This window comes from Arachis ipaensis, chromosome B7, assembly GCF_059453495.1.
Source record: "Arachis ipaensis isolate K30076 ecotype BB chromosome B7, ASM5945349v1, whole genome shotgun sequence".
Taxonomy (NCBI): Eukaryota; Viridiplantae; Streptophyta; class Magnoliopsida; order Fabales; family Fabaceae; genus Arachis; species Arachis ipaensis.
Window position 1 is genome coordinate 43,399,827 of NC_142442.1, and position 6,553 is coordinate 43,406,379.

Consider the following 6,553-nt stretch of genomic DNA (forward strand, 5'->3'; position numbering starts at 1 on the left):
TTGTAGTAGATCTTCATTAGAAGATAAAGAAGAATGAGTAAATTGAGAGGTTTGCTGCTGATTGTTCTGTGGTCCTTGGTTTTGCCTTAGGTGAGGTGCCCTGTAAAGTTGATTTTACTGCCTGTTGTTGTTATTATTCCACCTCTGATTTCCCTGATTATCTCTGCCTTCCTTGTTATTGTTGTCCCTCCAATTCTGGTTTGAATTGTCCTGCCATCCATGGTTATTATTTCCACTTTGATTGTACCCTTGGTTGGGGCGGTCATAGAAGTTGTGAGTGGATGCCACCATGTTGTCTTCTTGTTGGAGCTGCGGGCATTCATCAGTGTAATGGCTATAATCAGCACAGATTTCGCAAATTCTTTGTGGGACTAGTTGTTGGTTTTGCTGTGGTGGAGGAGGTTGAGCTTGCTGAGCTTGTTGATTCAACTGCATTTGTTTCAGCAAGTTGGTCATTTCACAGATGCTTTGAGTTAGAGCAGCAGTTTCTCCGCTAGAAGATACTTCTGCAATAGCTTTTGAACGGCCTTGCTTTTGTCTGTGGTTCCTAGTGGATTCAGCTAAATCACTTATCAATTGCCAAGCTTCATCAGTGGTCTTGTACTTCTTCATAGACCCATTGCTGGCACTTTCCAGTATGGTCTTATCTTGGGGCCTCATAGCCTGTGTAATATAGCTAAGTAGTACGATCTTGTCAATCATGTGATGGGGGCATACTTCCAGAAGATTATTGAAGCGCTCCCAATATTCAAAGAGAGTCTCATTGTCATCCTGAACAATTGTGGAGATATCCTTCCTTAGCTTATCAGTAACTTCAGATGGAAAGAATTTCTCCAGAAACTCCTTTCTGAGTGTATCCCAGTTGGATACATTTGCTAGAGGTTGAGTGTAGTACCACTCTCTTGCTTTTCCCTCAAGAGAAAACGGAAAAACTTTCAGCAGAATTGAAGTTTCATCAGTGCCATCACGCCTGACAGTAGAACAAGCTGCCTGGAAATCTCTCAAGTGCCTGATAGGCTATTGAGCAAGTAGGCCATGAAACTTGGGCATCAAATTTAGTAGGCGGGCTAGATTTCAAAATCTGTAGCTACCGCTGGATGATGCGCTTGAAACGGTTGCATTGTAAAATTAGGGGCTCCTTCCTCCTGGATGGTAACTCTCCTAGCTGCCATGTTTTCTGCGCATAAAACAACCGAATCAGTAGAACGGGGGCTGGTTTCTTCCTCAGATTCACTTTCAGATCCTTCCTCAAGCGGGCTAACCGACGTTGTTCTCGCCTTATTCGTGAAATTGTCCTTTCAATTTTAGGATCGAATATTAGCAAGCGTGGCTCAGGAAGTGAACGCGTCATTTGACGGAAGAAACATGCAGCTCATAGTAGGAAAATAAAATAAAATGCAAATAAATAAATTCTAATTAATAAAATTAGCACTCTATTGCAACTCCCCAGCAACGGTGCCAAAAATTGATGAGACGCAGAAGTTGGTGAATTAAAAATTATTAAAATGGTTACGTTGCAAGTATAGTTCTTAACTCACCGAAAATCTGCCTATCAATTTAGAAATATGTCACAGAGAGGTAAATTAAAAATTACTGGGAGTTTTAAGTCCCAGGTCGTCTCCCAACGAGTTGCAGAAAAGTGTGCTATCTTATTAATCAGATGTTCCAAAAAGTTGAGCTAAGTAAATTGGAATGTAAATTGAAGAAATTTAAATAATATGAATAAATGCCTTGACTGGGAGTTGATTGGTTGGAATTTCTACTATTGATGGAGTGATTGTAAGATTAATTTATAATTAATGGTTGTTCTGTTTGGTTATCCTTTACTAAGTAAGAGAAAGTCAAACAAGCTGGAATGCCAGATCTGTTCACAAGTTGCAACCCACTTAGTTCAAAGGGATTGGCGTTGGTGAAAGGATAGCAATCCAACATTTAACCCAATTACAAATTTTTCTTCAATCCTTCCAACTCAAGAGTTCCTTGTAATCAACTCCCCATCAAGTAAGGAAACTACTCACGCATTGTAAATAAAGAATCCATAGCACATGAAAGGGAATGAAAAGAAGACATGATTATTGGAATTGAAATTGAATTAAAAAGAAATAATCTTTGCATTAAATAATCATAAAAGTATCTGAATGACAAAATTGAACAAAGCAAAGGACATGGAAGAATGAAACCAAGTTAAGAAAACAAACTAGAATGACGAAGTCTTGATGAGGAAATAACTCTTCTCAATGTTCCAATGCTAAGACCAATTGAAAATTAAAATTCTAAAACCTAGAGAGAAAAACCTAAAAAAGTAAAACTAGATCTAAAACTGTCTCTGAATGAATGTGTTATTTGTTTCTGCATGTTCTCTGACTCTAGTCTACTGTTCCGGGCCGAAAACTGGGTCGAAATAGGGTCCAAAATCGCCCCCAATGAATTCTGCAGATTATGCAGATCGCACATATCACGCGATCGCGTCATCCATGCGGATGCGTCATTCGCGCTTTTCCTCGCCACGCGTTCGCGTCGTCCACGCTACCGCGTCGCTTGGGTTTTCCAATCCGCACGGCCGCGTGAACCATGCGACCGCGTCACTGCAATTTGCTCTCCTTCGCGCGGTCGCGTGAGCCATGCGACCGCGTCACTTCTCGCTGGTTATCTCCTCAAATTCTTGTGTTCCTTCTATATTTGCTAGCTTCCTTTCCAATCTCCAACTCATTCATGCCCTATAAAGTCTGAAACACTTAACACACAGATTACGGCATCGAATGGAATAAAGGAGAATTAAAATTGAATAATTAAAGTCTCTAGGAAGCAGTTTTCAAACAGGTAATAAATTCCGGGAAGAAATCTAATATGCATGCTAATTTAATGAATAAGTGGGTAAGGATCATGATAAAACTACATAATTAAACACAATATAAACCATAAAATAGTGGTTTATCAACCTCCCCACACTTAAACATTAGCATGTCCTCATGCTTAATTGAAGGAGATAAGGAAATAAGTATGAACATGTAGAAACTCATGAAATGCAATGCAAACCTATATATATATATAAATAAATGCAACTATATGATTCTTGTCCACTTGATCAAAAGTAAATAAGCTCTTCAAAATAATTACAAATCAAATTCCACTAATTTTATCATTACACAATAAAATGGATAAAAGTGCAAGAAGATAGCTCATGAAAGTAGGGAACTTGAAAATTCAAGTATTGAACCCTCACTGATAATGTATGTACGCTCTAATCTCTAGTGTATAGGGTGGTCACTCTATCCTTCTCTAATCATGCTTTCTAACTTTTGTTCTTCTCCTAACCAATCAACAATAGTTAATACACTAATGCAAACATCATGAGGTCTTTTCAAGGTTGTAATGGGGCTAAGGCATAGGTAGGGGTGTATATTTGGTCAAGTGTGCTAATAAATTGAATCTTTAATTAACCCAAGCTCCAACCTAACTTCTATACACTTAATGTAGTCTTTAAAGTTCATACCTAGCTACCCAGAGTTCCCTTTTTCAATCCCTACTCATGTATCAACTTCGTATTTTGATTCTATCATATGTGCACTGATTTTTGAATTCTGAATTTAACATTGGGGTAATTTTGTCCCCTTATTTATTGATTTTTCATATATATATACACACATATATATATATATATATATATATATATATATATATATATATATGTATATATTTATTTATTTTAAAAAAATAAATAAAGCTTATCAATGCACATAGATTTTTCATTCTTATATTTTCACATGAGTAGGTATCCAAATTCCCCTTAAATTTTATGACACATTCCCTTAACAACTTTTGTTCCCATAATTTCCCATACTTAACTAGCACACACAATTCTATCTTAAGCTAACCAAAGATTCAAATTGGGATATACAATTGTTTTTCGGCTTAAGGTTAGTAATGTGGTAAAATATCGAACAAATGGGAATTAAAGGCTCAAAGTGGTTAATAAAGGTAATTGAAAAGGGTAGGCTTAATTTGGATGAGTGAGTTTAAACAAATAATGGCCTCAATCATGTACAAGCATGCAAATATAATAACTATTGGACATATAAGATAAAACAAAATATAGATTACAATCATAGAGAAGTAAACACATAAGAATAAAATAATTATGGTTAAATAATGTAACCATTCATAAAGGCTCAAATCTTTCACAGGTTGTGTGTTCTTTAACTCAAATATCATGTTCCAAATACAACTCAAGCAAATTTATCATAAGAATTTTTGAAAAATTAGTGAAATTTAGTTCCAAAGATAGATTTTTAAAAGAAACTTATTGTCTTTTTAATCAAGTAGAACATGCATGCAACTATCCTAACCTATGCAATTTATTCTATTCTATAAAGGAAAGAAAATCTAACTAAAATATCCTAATTATTGGTGCTAGAGAAGAAAAATTACCTCTGGAAGTCAGGTACTGACCGACCTCCCCGCACTTAAGGCTTTGCACCGTCCTCGGTGCCATCTGCCAGGAACAGGGGTGGGCTGGTAGCAGTATCTCCACAGTCGGGGCCGTCATGGCTCCCTGTGCTAGTAAAGGAAGTGGAGTCCGGGGTGTCTGAGTCTCTGAAGTGTCCCTTGAGTAGCTCCTTGAGGTGTTTGAATCGGTGCTCGTTATGGCGCTCTCTCATCTTTGCTTTCTGTTCTTGCCGATCCAACCGTTCGATTATCTGTTGGAGCAATTTCTCAGTTGTAGATACTTGTGGTGTTGAAGAAGGATTATCTTCAACTGGAGCAGTAGGAAGGCTTGTAGTGGCTGCTGAGAGTCTGAGGTATTTCCCGTTAGGGACATACTGATCATCCTGTGGAAGCACGGCTTTGGTGTCTGATGACAAGTCATCTTAGCCTAGTTTCACTAGCCTTTTTCTTTTGTTTTCAATAGAATTATACACTTTCTTGAGCCAAAAGCAAGCCAATTGGGTAGATTTTCATGTTTCCTTTGATTTAATCAACCATGTATGAATTCATACTATTTCATGAGGTTTTGTGCTATAATTGTCACATATTATGAAAGAATGAATATCTCATGATTTTGAGCATAGCTTTAATGTGTTTGGTTGATTAATGATAGGTGAAGAAAGCTTGGCGAAAGGTTGATGCAAGAAGGAAGGGCTAGGAGGAAGAGAGAACAAAAAGTTTAAGCAAAAGTTTGCCTCAAACTTTAGCTCAAACTTTTGGATTAATTATGAACCAGGAAGTAAAAGCTGGAGCAAAAGTTAGACCCCTAACTTTTTGGCTAACTTTTGGCATGAAAAACACTCCCTGGATGCACAAAAAGTTTGCACCAACGTTAGACCCCTAACTTTTTGGCTAATGTTGGCGCATGAAAAATACTCCCTGAACTAGCAAAAGTTTGCGCCAACGTTAGCCTCTAACTTTTTGGCTAACGTTGGCGCCATGAATAACCAAGGGGAGGCCAACGTTGGAGCAAAAGTTAGACCCCTAACTTTTGCCCCAACGTTGGTATCAGCAAAACAAGGGTGCTGATGTGAAAAGTTGGAGCAAAAGTTAGACCCCTAACTTTTACTCCAACTTTTACTCAAGCTTTCATGATTCCAACCCGGTTCAATTCGGTTCTTCTCCAAACTCCAAGAGCAATCAACCAAGGCCTCTCTCAACCCAATTCCACCAAGAGCAAAGGCCCAATTGAAGGCTTGAAGACCATTTGAAGAAAGTGTATAAATAGATTTGAATTTAAGTTTTAGTGGAGCTCCCTTTTTAGTTTTGCAGAATAGCTTTCTTTTCGGTTTTGCTTGGAGCTCACTTTTATTTTTCTTAGCATTGTTGTTTTAATTCAAGAGAATTTGGGAGGAGAATTGATCTCTCTTCTTCCTTGTTCTTGCCCAGCACTCTTTACTTTTCTTGTCTTGGATTTTGGGTGGAGAGTTGAAGAAATTCTGTTTCAATCTCACCTTGGGATCTTGTTTAATTTTCTGCTTAATTGAATTTCAGTTTCGGTTCATTGTTCTTCATCTACTTTCTTTGCAATTTACAATCTCCTTTGCAATTGTTCTTGTTGGATCTAGGAAGGCATTGAGATCTAGACTTGGTTTTCTAGTCTCTTGGGTCCTGAGATCTGAATTCTCAATTTACATCCTCTGTTTACTGTTTTCATGCTCATTTTACTTTTCTGTTTTAAGATCCAGTTTGATTCAAGACATCCTTTACTTCTCTCTTTGTTGCAATTTACTTTTCCTCGTTTAATTCCTGCAAATCCAACTCCCAATTCCCTTTACAATTCAAGCCGTTTACATTTCTTGCATTTTAAGATTCTGCAATTTACATTTCTTGCATTCGAAGTTTCTGCCATTTAATTTCTTGTTCTTTAAGATTCAGCACTTTAAATTTTAGTTCTCTTTAATTTCATGCCAATTACCCATTCCCTTTACTTTCTATGCAATTTAAATTCTGCAAATCACAAATCTCTCAACCAAATCTTGATTCGCTTGACTAAATCAACCACTAAACTAAAATTGCTCAATCCTTCAATCCCTGTGGGATCGACCTCACTCCCGTGAGTTATTAT

At 37.3% G+C, this 6,553-nt stretch overlaps 1 non-coding gene across 1 annotated transcript; it reads left to right on the forward strand.

Annotated features, from left to right (window-relative positions):
- The first annotated feature begins 696 nt into the window (after positions 1–696).
- LOC148550982 (small nucleolar RNA R71) lies at positions 697–804 on the forward strand. Its single transcript, XR_015893288.1, has one exon. It is a non-coding gene; the product is annotated as a small nucleolar RNA R71 (small nucleolar RNA).
- The last annotated feature ends 5,749 nt before the right edge of the window (positions 805–6,553 follow it).